General features: G+C 41.4%; 1 protein-coding gene and 1 long non-coding RNA gene across 3 annotated transcripts in view; one reads left to right on the forward strand and one right to left on the reverse strand.

Moving 5' to 3' along the window:
• Positions 1-14,824, forward strand: part of alg14 (ALG14 UDP-N-acetylglucosaminyltransferase subunit) — a 114,697-nt gene that overhangs the window by 78,758 nt on the left and 21,115 nt on the right. The gene's annotated exons all lie outside the window — the stretch shown is intronic.
• Positions 1-14,824, reverse strand: part of LOC140480051 (uncharacterized) — a 64,847-nt gene that overhangs the window by 10,973 nt on the left and 39,050 nt on the right. Inside the window, exons 3-5 of the long non-coding RNA XR_011961181.1 lie at positions 11,549-11,724; positions 9,611-9,715; positions 1,055-1,249 (exon numbers count right to left, since the gene is read on the reverse strand). This is a non-coding gene — a long non-coding RNA (uncharacterized lncRNA). The remainder of the gene's footprint in view (positions 1-1,054; positions 1,250-9,610; positions 9,716-11,548; positions 11,725-14,824) is intronic.

Consider the following 14,824-nt stretch of genomic DNA (forward strand, 5'->3'; position numbering starts at 1 on the left):
AAGTTGCTGGAGAAACTCAGTAGTTCCGGCAGTATCTATGATGAGAAAACCATTAATCTTTCATGATTTGGAGGTGCTAGTGTTGGATTGGGTGGAGAAAGTTTAAAAATCACACAATACCAGGACCTGGTCCAACAGGTTTATTTGGAAGCACTAGCTTCATCAGGTGGTTGTGGAGTATAAGATCGTAAGGCACAGAATTTATAGCAAAAGTTTACAGTGTGGTGTAACTGAAATTATACATTGAGAAAGACCTGGATTGTTTAAGTCTCTCATCTTTTAGAATATGAATCTTTCATATGTAAGTGCCAGAACTTTTTTAAAGTTACATTCTCAAATGAACTTTGACAATAGGGGCCATCTAGGGGCCCAGATGGTGCACTGAAGGTGTAAGGTGCCCTGTGTGAGACTCTGTGCCCCAATGTTCAGACTAATTCTACTTCTGAAAAAGGGATTGACAGAATCTTACGTGGCTTCATGCAGTTCTTGAGCAAAATAAAATGTAATTCTGCACGTACAAGTTCACCCCACAAGTGTGTGTGTGTGTGTGTGTGTGTGTGTGTGTAGGGGCGGGGTATGAGTGTCCTGTGAGAGAGTGTGTGTATATGTGAGAGTAAAGAGGTATAAGAGGGTGTTTATGTGGGTGAGAATGTGGAAGTGTATGATCCTGTAGGAGTCTGTGTATTAATATTTCAAGTCAACTTCAGAAGAAGGGTCACTGGACTCAAAACATTAACTCTGATCTCTCTCCACAGATGCTGCCCAAATTGCTGAGTTTTTCTGGCGGCTTTTAGATCTCCAGCATCCACAAGTTGTTTGTTGTGTTTATGATTCATGTTTTTGTTTAAGTATACAGTTGAAACAACATCTCTGCAATCGGCTGTATCCAAAACCCAGTCAACCACTTCCTGTGACCCCTGAAAGGCTTTTATTGTTTTTGCTTTCGAAATTAATGTCACAGCAAGTTTGATTTAAAGAATTAAAAACGTTTAGATGATGTGAGTAGGTTGATTGTCCTGTGAGTGAAAGGCAGGTGGGATTTTGAGTGATGTACCTCTTGGCCACTGTTACTTCCTGGAATTTGAGGATGAAGGAAAGTGGAGGTGCCAGCGTTGTTCTTTGTCCCTTAACTGGAGAAATGGGAAATTAGAGTTGCCTGAATGCTGCTTTTAAAAGGAGCACTGTTGCAGAGTATCAAACATTAATGGCGGCAGTATCAGACCTTGTGCTGCAAATACATCTTTATTTCCTAAAAAGGCAAAAGGAATTTCAGTTTAGCTTCTCATCCAGCAAAAAAGCAAGCATGCATTCATAAAAATTCTTTCATAACCACAGAATGGTCCAAAGCACTTCGCAATCAGCGAAGTTCATTGGAAGTGCAGTCGCTGTTATAATGTGGCAGTTCTGTTTTAGTTATTATAGTCAATGGATGATTATTGACCAGGACCCTGTGAAGAACTTGCCCTCTTTTCTTAGCAATGGTGTCACTGGGTGTTTAATGTGCTCCTGTGAAGCCAATGTCTCATTCTAAAGAGGAGCATGTCTCTGAATCAGTTCTGGAGTTTTGACTTAAATTTAAGTTCTCAAGTCCCTGGAGTGGAACTTGAACCTTTGACCTTCTGATTAAGGCAAGAGTGCCACTAACTGAGCCACGATTAATCCCTCTCTCACTCTCTCCCTCTTTCCATCCTTGCCCCTCTCTGTGTCTGTCACATGAACACGGACACACAACCATACCTGTCTGGTTTCAGTACTGAAAACAATTGTTAATCACCTTGGTATGTTATCTTACAGCAATGAGCTTGCAATTCTACATTCCTCTCCATTACAAAGACCTCCACAACAGACAGTTCACCCACTGCTGCCTGTATCTCAGCCAAATTCATCCAGGCTTTAGACTCCTCCAAAATAGCCCATTTCAATACATCTGTGGATGGCCTCCCATCCTCCACCTTCCTTAAATGTCACTTATCCAAAACCTCAGCTTCCCTTGTGTTGATTACGTCCATCAGGCTTGTCCTTCCTGATCTGCGTTTTATCCTTGCCCTCCAGTACCCTGATTTATAATGATTATAACAACTATCTGCGCCACCCCCCACTTGTCATTCCTTCCCTCTTGTTTCCCTCATTGGTGGCTGTGCACATAACTACGTCGACCCCTATACTTCAACTATTCCACGAATTTTTTGTTTTAAGACTCTCTTTAAAGTGCATCCATGATCAAGCTAACCGTCTTCTTCTGAATATCTTCTTGACATGAATCTATTTCTTGTCATTGAATTGTAGAGTTTCTATGTTATTATTGCTAAGTAAATGGGTCTTTGTTTTTAAAGCAGTTTGCGCTTCCTTATGAGGTAAAAGCACATACTGGCCATGATAAAGGATGGGAGAAAATGAGGACTGCAGATGCTGGAGATCAGAGTCGAGAGTGTGGTGCTGGAAAAGCACAACAAGTCGGGCAGCATCCGAGAAGCAGGACAATCGACATTCCGGGCATAAGCCCTTCATCAGGAATGAGGCTTGTGGGCTGGGGTGGGGGGAGCTGAGAGGTAAATGGGAGGGGGGTGGGTAGCTGAGAAAGCAACAGGTAGATGAAGGTGAGGAAGAAGGTGATTGTTCAGAGAGGAGGGTGGAGCAGATAAATGGGAAGGGCGATGGACAGGTCAGGAGGATGGTGCTGAGTTGGAGGCCTGGGACTGAGATAATGTGGGGAGAGGGGAAATAAGGAAATTGACAAAATTTACATTTATCCCATGTGGTTACAAGATTGCAAGACAGAATGTGAGGCATTCTTCCTCCATGTGTGAGGTGGTAAGGGTTGCCCCCCCCCCCCATTTATCTTTCAGCCCCCCAGCCCACAAGCCTCATTCCTGATGAAGGGCTGATGCTTGAAATGACGATTCTCTTGCTCCTTGGATGCTGCCTGACCTGCTGTGCTATTCCAGCACCCCACACACAATAATAAAGGATGGTTTTTATACAGAAGTTGAGGTGGGGAGGGGAGGGGAGAGGAGAGTAAATGACAGGTGGAGAAAGAGCCCAAAATGAGAGAATTACAGTCGAACAGACAGAGAGGTGGTTAAAGGTCAGTCAACATTGAATGGCTGCCAGTGGGGTCTATTAGTGGCTGACAATGTGTAGTGAGTGATAGTAAGGCCTGGTGTGTGGGGGGGGTTGGGAGTAGGTGCCTCATACCTTAAAATTGTTGAACTCGATATTGAGTCCAGAAGGCTGCAGGGTTCCCAAGCGGAAAATGAGTTGCTGTTCTTCCAGCTTGCGTTGAGCTTCACTGGAGCACTGCAGCAAGCCTGAGACAGCGATGTTGGCCAGGGTACAGGGTGGTGTGTAGGAGTGGCAGGAAATTGTAAGCTCAGGGTCTCTTTTTGCGGCAGAGTGTAGGTGTTCCATGAAGCCCCCCCAGTCTACACTTGGTTTCCACAAAGTCGAGGAGACCACATTGTGAGCAGCGAATGCGTAGACTGGATTGAGTGAAGTGCAGGTAAATCACTGCTTCACCAAGTGTTTGGCCCTTGGATACTGAGGAGGGAGGAAGTAAACAGGGAGGTGTTACAGGGGAAGTTGCAATGGGGCTGTAGAGGGATGTTGGGAGTGCAGGAAGAGCTATCCTGGAGGAACAGTCTCTGCAGAAGGCTGACAAGGGAGTGGAGGGGAATATGTGTCTAGTGGTAGCATCTCACTGGAGGTGGAAGAAATGGCAGTTGTTGATCCTCTGAGTGTGGAAACCGGTGGGATGGTAGATAAGGTCAAAGGAATCCCTATCATTGTCATTGGAGGGAAGAGAGGGGGTGATGAAGGGCAAGTGTGGGAGACTTGGCTGAGGGCCCCGTCAACCACGGCGCTGGGAGATCCACCATTTAGGAAGAAGCTGTGGATGCCTCTTTTATCGAACGTCATCAGAACAAATGTGATAGAGATCCGGTAGAATAAAGTTACAAATCACACAACACCAGATTATAGTCCAACCAGGTTTAATTGGAAGCACTAGCTTTTGGAGTGCCGCTCCTTCATCAGGTAGTTGTGGAGTGCACAATTGTAAGACACAATTTATAGCAAAGAATACAGAATTTTGTGGCGTGATCTGGTGTTGTGTGATTTTTAACTTTGGACACTCCAGTCCAACAACGGCATCTCCAAATCTGGGAGAATGGAATAGAATCTTTACAGGAAGCAGGGTGTAAGGATGTATAGTCAAGGTAACTGTGGGAGTTGGTGCATTTGTAGTGGATATTGGTGGCCATTTCCCCAGAAATGGAAGGAGAGATGTTGAGGAAGGGAGGAGAGAAGCCCAAGATGGAGCAGGTGAAGGTGAGAGCTGGGTGGAAATTGGAAGCAAAATTAATTAAATCTAGGTGAGAGGGGGGATGCAGCACTGATGATGTCATCGATGTACCAAAGAAAGAGTTATGGGTCGGAGCAAGCATAAGGCTGGAAGAAGGAATGTTCTATGTACCCCACAAGGGGACAGGTATAACTGGGACCTGTGTGGATACCCAGGCCACCCCTCTGATCTGAAGAAGGTGAGAGGAATTAAAAGTTGGTGTTCAGGGTGAAGATGAGCTCAGCCGGGAGAGGAGAGTAGTCGTGGATGGGTTCAGGCCTTCCAGGAAGAAGCAGAGGGCCCTGAGCTCATCCTCCATGATAAAGAGGAGGCGGCTCAAGCCCATGAAGTGGAAAATCTGAAACATAAAGTGTCAGAGGAGTCGCAGTTGTCAGCGGGAAAGGATTGGACAAAAGGAGAAAAAAAAACCGAGTTGATTGGGAAGGGATGAGTTCTATGGGGCAAGAACAAACAGAAACAATGGGTCTGCCCAGGCAGTCCTGTTTGTGGATTTTGGGAATGAAGTAGAAGTGAGTTGCGTGGTCTTGAGAGACTGCGAGCTTGGAGGCAGTGGAGGGGAGATCACCAAATGGAATGAAGATCTTACTTTTCTCTTGGAGCTCACAAAGTGAGAACATTGACAAGTTACAGCTTGACAAAGCACAGAACTTCGTAATATTTCATAGTGTAAGACATTGTTTGTGGTGATGAGCCTTTTTGAGTTCACAAATGAGATCCTAAAGGACTAAGACATTATAGGTTGGTTGATAACGACTTCAGTAAATGCAGTGATGAAAAGTGACTTACATTATTGTCCAAATCTTTAACAACCTATAATGCTTTGAAGTGGAACAAAAACTATAATTTTTCTCCCCTTCCACGAAGGTTTCAGAAAAGATTTACAAGGATGTTGCCAGGGTTGGAGGATCTGAGCTACAGGGAGAGGCTGAACAGGCTGGGGCTGTTTTCCCTGGAGCGTCGGAGGCTGAGGGGTGACCTTGTAGAGGTTTACAAAATTATGAGGGTCATGGACAGGATAAATAGACAAAGTATTTTCCCTGGGATTAGGGAGTCCAGAACTAGAGGGCATAGGTTTGGGGTGAGAGGGGAAAGATATAAAAGAGACCTAAGGGGCACTTTTTCACACAGTACGTGGAAGTGGTCGAGGCTGGTACAGTTGCAACATTTAAGAGGCATTTGGATGGGTATATGAATAGGAAGGGTTTGGAGGGATATGGGCCGGGTGCTGGCATTGGGTTCGGATATCTGGTCAGCATGGACAGGTTGGACAGGTCTGTTTCCATGCTGTAAACTGTATGACTCTATGATGTCTCACAGTGGAATAAGGTTTCACCAACAGTAGAAACTATCTAGTATCGTTGCCAATAATTGCAGTCTTTGTAAGTGAGTCTAACTGTTGGATCTCAGAATGCAGTTGTATAGTGACAATGATGAAAATGAATGAATCATGAATGAAATTTATATTCCAGATGGAGTGAGGGCCTGCAGGGAAAAATCTTGCAGAAGATCTTGATTTGTTCACTTAAGTTGTTAGTGAAAGTTGCATCAAATGTGTAACTTCTTTAATTAAACTTCCTAATGTATTTGACAGAAGCAGTATAAAACAAAGTATGACACCAAGCCATATAAGGGGAATTAAGTTGGATATGCAAAAACATTGTTCAAAGTAGTAGGCCTTCTGTAAAGGAGCATTCAATGTAAATCAGTAGAAAGGTGAAAACAGGGTATTCCAGAGCTTTAGTTGGGTCAGCTGAAGGTGCAGCCATCAAAGACAGAAAAATTACAATCCATCATTCACAGGCAGTTGGAAATAAAGGAATGCAACTTTCTGGAGTAGACATTTTAAATGTATACCAGTAGATCTACCTTGACAGTGCGAAGGAGAGTGATTTTACAAAACAACTCTTGTCTTTTGCAATATCCTTAAATGCTTTGCAACCAATCTCCAATTGGTGATGTCAATAAAAGGATAAATATTGGCCAATCCACTGGGGGAGTTAAGTTAATCCGACATCAGCCATTGGGGATAACTAGAATCTATTTTAAGGAAGTGCTAACAGGGTATTTGGGAATTCTTAATATACTTAGGAAGCGTCAACACCATTTTAAGAGATGCAATTGCGTTTGAGAGCTATTGGAAGAGGAGGTAGATGAAAGTAAACCAATTGTTATGTTTAGAGGTTTTGGAAGGCAGTGATGAGCGGTTATATATAATTGGGCTCATTTGATTTGGTGGTAATGTAATGAAGATCGGTGAATGGACAAAAAAAAAAGCAGGTCATTTTGAGGATGACTGAGAAAGTCAGTAGATATTTAAAATCTAGATTATTAATTTGCATGTTTCAATCTTGCAATTCTTTTTCCTCTCCTGCCACAGTACAGAAATGTGTACATGAAATCACATCTCCCTTGCTTACTCAGCACATCACTTTTTAAATCTATGTGCTATTGTTCTTTTCCTTGTTATGAGTGGGAGCAGCTTCTCCATGTAGAAATATGGATACATAGAAAATAGCTACAGGAGTACGCCATTTGGCCCTTCGAGTCTGCAACACATTCAAATATAATCATGGCTAATCATACATTCTCAGGATTCCATTCCCACTTTCTCCCCATACCCCTTAATCCCTGTAGCTGCAAGGGCCATGTCCAGCTCTCTCTTACATATATCTCACGAACTGGCACCAATGGCTTTCTGTGGGAGAGTATTCCACAGGTTCACAACTCTCTGAGCGAAGAAATTCTTTCTCATCCCAGTCCTTGAATGGCTTGCCCCTTATTCTTAGAGTGTGATCCCTCCTTCTGGACTTACCCAACATCAGGAACATTCTTCCTACAGCTACCCTGTTCAGTTCCACTAGTAAGTTTTCTAAGTTTCTATGAGATCTCTCCCTCATTCTTCTAAATTCCAGTGAGTACAAGCCCAATCGGTCCAGTCTTTGCTCACATGTCACTTCTGCCATTACGGGAATCAGTCTGGTCTCTCTCAGTAGCAAGAATGCCCTTCCTCAGACTAGGAGACCAAAACTGCACACAATACTCAAGGTGTGGCCTTACGAAGGCCCTGCATAACTGCAGCAAGACATCCTTCCTCCGATATTCAAATTCTCTCGCTATGAAGGCCAACATGCCATTAGCTTTCCTCACTGCCTGCTGCACCTACATACCAACCTGCAGCGACTGTTCCACCATGACACCCAGGTCTCATTGCACCTCACCTTTTCCTAAACTGCCACCATTCAGATAATAAGCTGCCTTCCTGTTTTTGCAACCACAGTAGATAACCTCGTATTCGTCTACTTTGTATCGCATTTGCCAAGTACAGACTCTATACAGCCTGCTTGTAATTTTGAAAACTTCTTATCAAATCTCCTCTCAAGGAGAACTGTGCCAACTTCTTCAATCTAGCAGCAATGCCTTCTCTTCACACTCCTATACCATGACTCCCATTGTTCGGCAAGGACCTAACCTTGATCCTTTCCTATTGCTCATCGACATGCTGTCCTTCAGCAATAGAAGACACAGATTCACATTTCCTCAGGGCATTTAGATCTTCTATTTCATCACTTTTCTCAACTGTGTCACTGTTGTACATTATCAAACTGCTTAATCAGCATCCAGTATTAGGTGAGCAGAGATGTCCATCAAATAACTATCAGGAAATCTAAATGCAATGCTTTCTGTTCTCCTGTATAGATTTCTTACAACAACTAGAACCAGAATGTTCACAACCTTTTGCCATATTTGCTCCCAATCACCTCTCTAAACCTTCACAAAAGTTGCCTGTTTCTCCCTCCATAATGATCTTGATTCCACCCTCTCTCAGCTCATCTGTTTGAAAACTCTCATCTCACTCCTTCCTTACCTGATAACTATTCCAACAACACACGACTGTCTTCCCATTGCGTACTCTCTGTGAACGAGAAGTTGTCCAAAACTCTCTGCTCTCATGTCCTTGCTTGTATCAAGTCCCTTTCACTCATCATCCTTATGCATAATGATCTACATTGGATTTAAGCAATGACTTGATTTTGAATTGCTCATCCATTATTTTCAAGCCCCCTCTATAATCTCCTTTACCCCATTAACCGTCCAAGATTTCTTTGTCTAATGGTCTCTTCTGCATGCCTGCTTTTCATTGCTTCATCTCTTGGTCACACTCCAAATTGCCTCTATCCTAAGCTCTGAAATTCCCTCACTAAACCTTTTTTCCCCCTCTATTTCCTCATCCTGCCTTCCTTAACTTCTCAAACTTTATTTTGGATTTTGGCCATCTGTCCTCACGTATCCTCATGTGGGTTGTTATCAAGTTTTGCTTCATGACACACTGTGATATTCACTGGGACGTTTTAACACTCTATTGGTGTTATGTAAATATTGTTGCAGTGGATTAGGCTACCAAGTGTGATGTATCCAAGTTTGCTGACAGTGCAAAGTTAGATGGGAAAGTAAACTTGGACGAAGAAGCCGTTTGGAGGCTGAAAAGAAATATCAGTTTGTAACATAATTGGACAAGAAGAGAAGTGGGACTTGAGCCTTCTGATTCACTGGCAAAAATACTACAACAGAGCTACAGTGAACACTATAATAACAATAAGCGTGTTACGTCACACCGAGTAGATCATATTCATTTGCAGTAACTCAAACTGAGTTTTTATTACATGCTTGTGTGAGATTGATTTGAGGATCAAATTCCCTGTACGTCAATTTTACTGTTGAAATTGTCAATTACTGGTATTTTTCTTTACTGTACTTATTTAAAAATTCCATCTTTCCTTCTAAAATGGCAGGATACACAGGAAAGTCCAAGGATCAAGATGTTATCAGGTTGGAGGATAGCTGCCATTTAGGAGTAGGGTGTGTTGGTCTTGTAGGTCAGTTCAGAGCCTGGATTTTGACAGCTTTTATCAAAGGGAGGGAGCTAGACTTGGTTGAACCAGGGTGGATCACCCAGGGGCTTATTGAATCTGTGTGGCCATGTACTTTTGCAATATGAGAGAATGCCCTTTATTTATCAGCACAGAGGAATCAGAGCCTTAATTTGCCTGAAGTTAGATGGCAGTTTTAAGGTTTGATGACATGGTAGAGAGTTGGGAACATTGATTTACAACAAGGGGACACTTAAAAGTTCCACTGCCATTTTCTGAGAGACATGCCCAGTTCTGGAGATGATTTTTAAGCCCCACCCTCTCATCCCTTCATTCCCTCACCTCCAAATTCCTTACCTCACAAGTTTTATACCCTACTTACACAATTTGGTCGCGTGTCAAGACAGGAATGCCAGGCCCAATGATCGTGAAGTATGTGTGACAGTAGGAAGGGTGAGAAACACAATATGCGTCCTCAATTCAAGACCTGAATGTCAACAGAAAAGTCAATATTGAGCATACTGTTTCAAAGGATATAGTATACCCCACCAGTGGTACATTGTCGTTGCTGCAGTAATATGTTATTGATAGGGGTCAGTTGGCTGGATGTATGGTTGTAATGCCGAGTGATGCCATTAATGTGGGTTCAATTCCCACATCAAAAGAGATTCCTACTCTCCATCTCAACCTCCTCTCCCCGCCTGAGGTATGGTGATCCTCCGGGTTAAACCATCACCAGTTGTCTGTCTTTAGAGAGCAGCTCTGTGGTCTGGTAGAATGACGGCTAACCCTGTTGTTAATAGAAAAAGCAATGGAAAAGAGAGTGCATGCAAATTAACTAAAATAGAAACTGTGTGTTACAATAAATCGTCTCTTGTCTATTTCAACACACTGGATGTAATATTTTACATTTGGGCTTGTCACTGATAGTAAAGTTATGTTTTTAAACATCAGTAAAAGCTCATGACATGCTGGGAGTTTAAACACTACTAATAAATTTCCACTCTTAAAATAACAACTGAACAGTTTTGGAACAGAAGCTCACATCAAATATCTCATTTGCTTTCTGTTCGTTCCCTGTTACTGTAGTTCTGCATAGCAGTTTTTAAAAGTTTAATACTTTTGGCTTTAGAGTGTCGTAAGTACTTTTCTAAAATGTGTGTGTGCTTTCCTGCTTGGAGCTTAATTGTCCTTGGGGTAGTGACAGTGTCTAACATTACAATATGCTGAGATCACAGAAATGCAACATAAACATCCTTCGAAAGGTCATGGTGGAATCTTTAGGGTTTGGAACTTTCAGCAGAACTGACTTGAAGCAGCATTGAAAATTTAACAGTTTCTCCGACGTCTGCTTTTAGTGCAATTTTACGTTATCCACCTGTGTCTTGACGTTTTCTAGTTTGGTGTTTTCCAGTCAGTATTTTCCCCATTTTGATTGGTTGAAGCTTTTTGATGCTAGCTTTAAATCTGTCAGGACTGTATTTTGAAGTGACTTTTTTTAATGTAAATGCAAAATAATTTTTAAAATATGGATGTAGGAGACCTAAAAAGAACACAGAAACAAACTGGACACCGAGATCTGTGAGGGAGGGAGGGCAATTTGACATTGTGCGTTTAAATCCTTTGCTGGAATCAGTACTGGGAGGAAAAATCCTTTACATGATTGAGCAAAGGAGGCAATGGTCACAAGATGCAAACATTTAGAATATAATAAAATCAGTTGAAGGATTTAGTCATCTGTAAGCAAAACCTTCAGATTTTATCTGTTTGTCTGACTTCCTGCCAATTCTCCTCCTCTCATTCCTCACTTTGCTTGCCTCTGTTTGGAGCTGGCTGGCTGACTGACTTATTTTCTTTTTGCAGCCTTTGTGATGACATTTGTAGATCATGTTTCCTCCTTTTCTCTCCCTTTTTGTTAAACTTAATGCAGCTTATGAAATACACTTTGCTGTTTATTTGCTTGTGTCACGCATATTGTCTTTTAGAACTGTCTAGGAAAAAAGGTGCAGATCCGAACTTGTGTGGATCATTGTAAAATGCCTAATAGCAAGATGAGGTGCGGTTTCTTGAGCTCTTACTGTGCTTCATTGGAAAGCTGCAGGAGGCTGAAGGCTGGAAGGTCAGGGTGTGTGGACGGCAGAAATAAGATGTCCGGCAACTGGAAGTTTGGGGTCCTTCCAATGGACTCAACAAAGTTGTGCTAAACAATCTACTAACCTGTGTTTAGTTAGCTTGCTATCGAGCAGATAGCATTGTTAACAGCAAATACAGTATACCAAACAGGGATGGTTTTAGCAATACAGACAAAGGTGTGACTTACCAGCACGCACTCAGGTGAAATCAGCCAGTGACTTCAGGCATCCTAAATTTACTGTTAAAAATCTTCTGTTCATCCACAAAGTACAGTCCAATGGTGTAATCCATATTGGTAGCATTCAGCAATGAACTGACTGTACTGATGTAAACTTGTTGTACTGGCTTAGTTCTCCACGAAAGCTAGCAGAAAATTAAGATTCAAGTAATTAGGATTGAGTGAGTTTTTAAATGGAACAATAAATAATCAATACGTCCAAAAAATCTCTCTAGCCCTCTAAATATAATTTCTCAAATGTGGAGTCTCATTCCTTTAGAAGTTAATAATTAATATCTTCTGTCAGTTTTTTTTCCCTTTTTCTGTTTATCCTGTCTGTATTTTTCCCCGTCTTTAGTTTGTTTTCTGTGCATCATCTAAATTTACTTTTCTTCCTTTTATAAATCCTGGTTTAGATTCTGGATGTCTAAGTGAAGGTTCTTCATTCTGGTTGAAGAGCCACCTGTTTCTTGATCTGCTCGCAACACTGACGTTTTGACCTCCTGAAATGGTCACCATGCTGGATCAGATCCTAAAATAGAGCAAACTTTGCCTTGTAACAATTGCAGAAATCTGCAGGCAGTTGAATGGAGGTGAACACTAATCTTGATTCCATTGTAAAAATTTGCACCACTGCCACATTTTTTTCTTTCAAACTTCCTGTTTGTTTTAGGGTAGGAAAGTCATGTCTTCATGAACAAACCTGATGTCATCACTTTTCATCAAAATACGTTTGTATTTGAAGGAGATGACCAAGAAATGGATGATACCTGTATACTGAAAAACTGTAGAGTACTGATGTATTCTAAACTACATTCTACTGACTGCAGAAGGCTGCTGCTGCTAAAGAGCAAATTAAACTACGTTTTGGAACCATTAGTGTTTATTGGACAGTATTAGGTATTAAGTGGGCTACTTACAGTTAAAGATATTTGCTGATCTATACATGTGTTAATATATTGAAGGAGTGATTGATTCCAGATACAAGGACAAGAGTATTTAAATTCAAGAAAAATAGTAAATAATCTTTTATTTACATCACCTCCTTCACAACTTCAAGATGCCCTGAAGTAGTTTTACAGTCAATTTGTTTCCAATAAGCTCCCAAAAATAGTGATTCCAACTCGCCCATACTGACCAGATATCCTAAGTTAAGCTAGTCCCAATTGCCAGCATTTGGCCCATATCCCGCCAAACCTTTCCAATTTATGTAACCATCCGGATGCCTTCACCAATTCCTCTGTCAATTCATTCCATTCACATACCATCCTCTGTGGGGAAAATGTTGTCCCTTATGTCCCTTTTTAAATCTTTCCCCCAACACGTGTCAATCATCTTGAACCAAAACCCTATTCACTCTATTCATGCCCCTCCATGATTTTATAAACCTCTATAAGGTCACTCCTCAGCTTCTGATGCTCCAGGGAAAACGGCCCCATCCTATTCAGCCTCTCCTAAGAGATCAAACCCTCCAACCCTGGCAATATCCTTGTAAATCTTTTCAAGTTTCACAACCAACTTTCCTATAGCAGGGAGACCAGAATTGAATGTAGTAATCCAAATGTGGCCTAACCAATGTCCTGTACAGTTGCAACATGACATCCCAACTCCTATACTTGATGTATTGAGCAATAAAAGCAAGTATATCAAATGCCGCCTTCACCACCCTGTCTGCATGAGACTGCACATTTAAGTGGCTGTTCTTGCTTTTTTATGTAAGATAAATATTAGCCAGGGCACTGAGCAGAATTCCTCTGCTCTTCAAAATAATGCCACATTATCCTCTATTTCCACCTGAGAGCAGATGCAGGCTCAAAAGATAGAACCTCTGGTGCAGCACTCCTTTGGGATTGTACTGGAATTTCAACCATTGATTAGTGATCCATCATTGGAGTAACAACTTGTATGCAGCATCCTGATTGGAGATAAGTGCATTTAAATAAGCCAGAGCTGACATTGTCCTTATCAGTGCACAATTCATATCAGTGAGCTTGATATTGTTTTATTACCAGTTCCGTCTTTACTGCAAAAAAAAATCAAAGAACTGTGAATGTTGGAAATCAGATACCAAACTCTTCTGGAGAAGGGTCACTGGACCTTAAACGTTAACTCTGTTTTCTCTCCACAGATGCTGTCAGATCTGCTGAATTTCTCGAGCAATTTCTGTTTTTGTTCCATCTTTACCGATTTGTTTGAAAAAAAGGAAGCTGTAATGAAGACGAGGGCAAACCAGAACACAATAAACTGGAGTAACAGGCAGTCATTTTGTTGCATTTATTTCTGGACCAACCAAACATTTGTCGCCAAGAAACTTTTCAAAACTACTGGAAACAAAGAAAGTATTGCATAAATGCAGTTTGATATTTTTTAAAGAGGTCAGTGTGTTCTTCTGGAACAGTGACCCAATCCAGTGTATTTCAGAAAGCAGGCAACAGTATACACAAAGATGTTTATATTGTGGAGTTTAATGGTAAATCGTGTAAATGTGGAAGGTCTCAGCTTGATGATTTTTTTTTAGCTTAGAAAACCCAAAAATGAAAAAGTTTTGAGATTTTTAGAATCAACTGGACTAGGGTCAGAAGCAAGTTGGAGCTTTTCAGAGCAGTTCAGGAATGTTATCTTTACAAGCCAGAGTTTAGCTTGTATTGTTTGCAAACTGAGAGTTTGGTAAGAAATCTGCAAGACGTTAGAAGCTGATAAAGTTTAAGTTCAGTTTTTTTTGAGTTTCAATGCAAAAACACCCCATCGTTCACAGGAAAGAAACTGAGAAGAATCAGTTAAGTAGAATTCAAGATTTCATACCAAGCGTAATCATTCTAAATTTGAATTTCTATAAATTGGTATTGGAAAATAACTTGCAAACTTTGTTTATGCTAGATATTTTTCTATACTATACATTTAGCTTTATTATTTAATTTGTGTAATAATGTATGCTTACCTTTATTGGTCAGTGCATTGAGTGTAGACGTTGGGAGGTCATGTGACAGGACATCGGGTAGCCCAGTTTTGGAATACTTTGTGCAACTCTGGTCTCCCTGCTGTCAGAAGGATGGCATGAAAAGATTTCAGAGAAGACTTACAAGGATATTTCCAGTGTTGGACAATTTAAGCTACAGGGAGAGGCTGAATAGGTTGGGGCTATTTTCCTTGGGGCATCTGAGACTGATGGGTGACCTAATGGAGATCTCTAAAATCACGAGGGGGCATGGATAGGCTAAATAGACAAAGTCTTTTCCGCAGGATGTG

This window comes from Chiloscyllium punctatum, chromosome 7, assembly GCF_047496795.1.
Source record: "Chiloscyllium punctatum isolate Juve2018m chromosome 7, sChiPun1.3, whole genome shotgun sequence".
In the NCBI taxonomy this organism is placed as follows: Eukaryota; Metazoa; Chordata; class Chondrichthyes; order Orectolobiformes; family Hemiscylliidae; genus Chiloscyllium; species Chiloscyllium punctatum.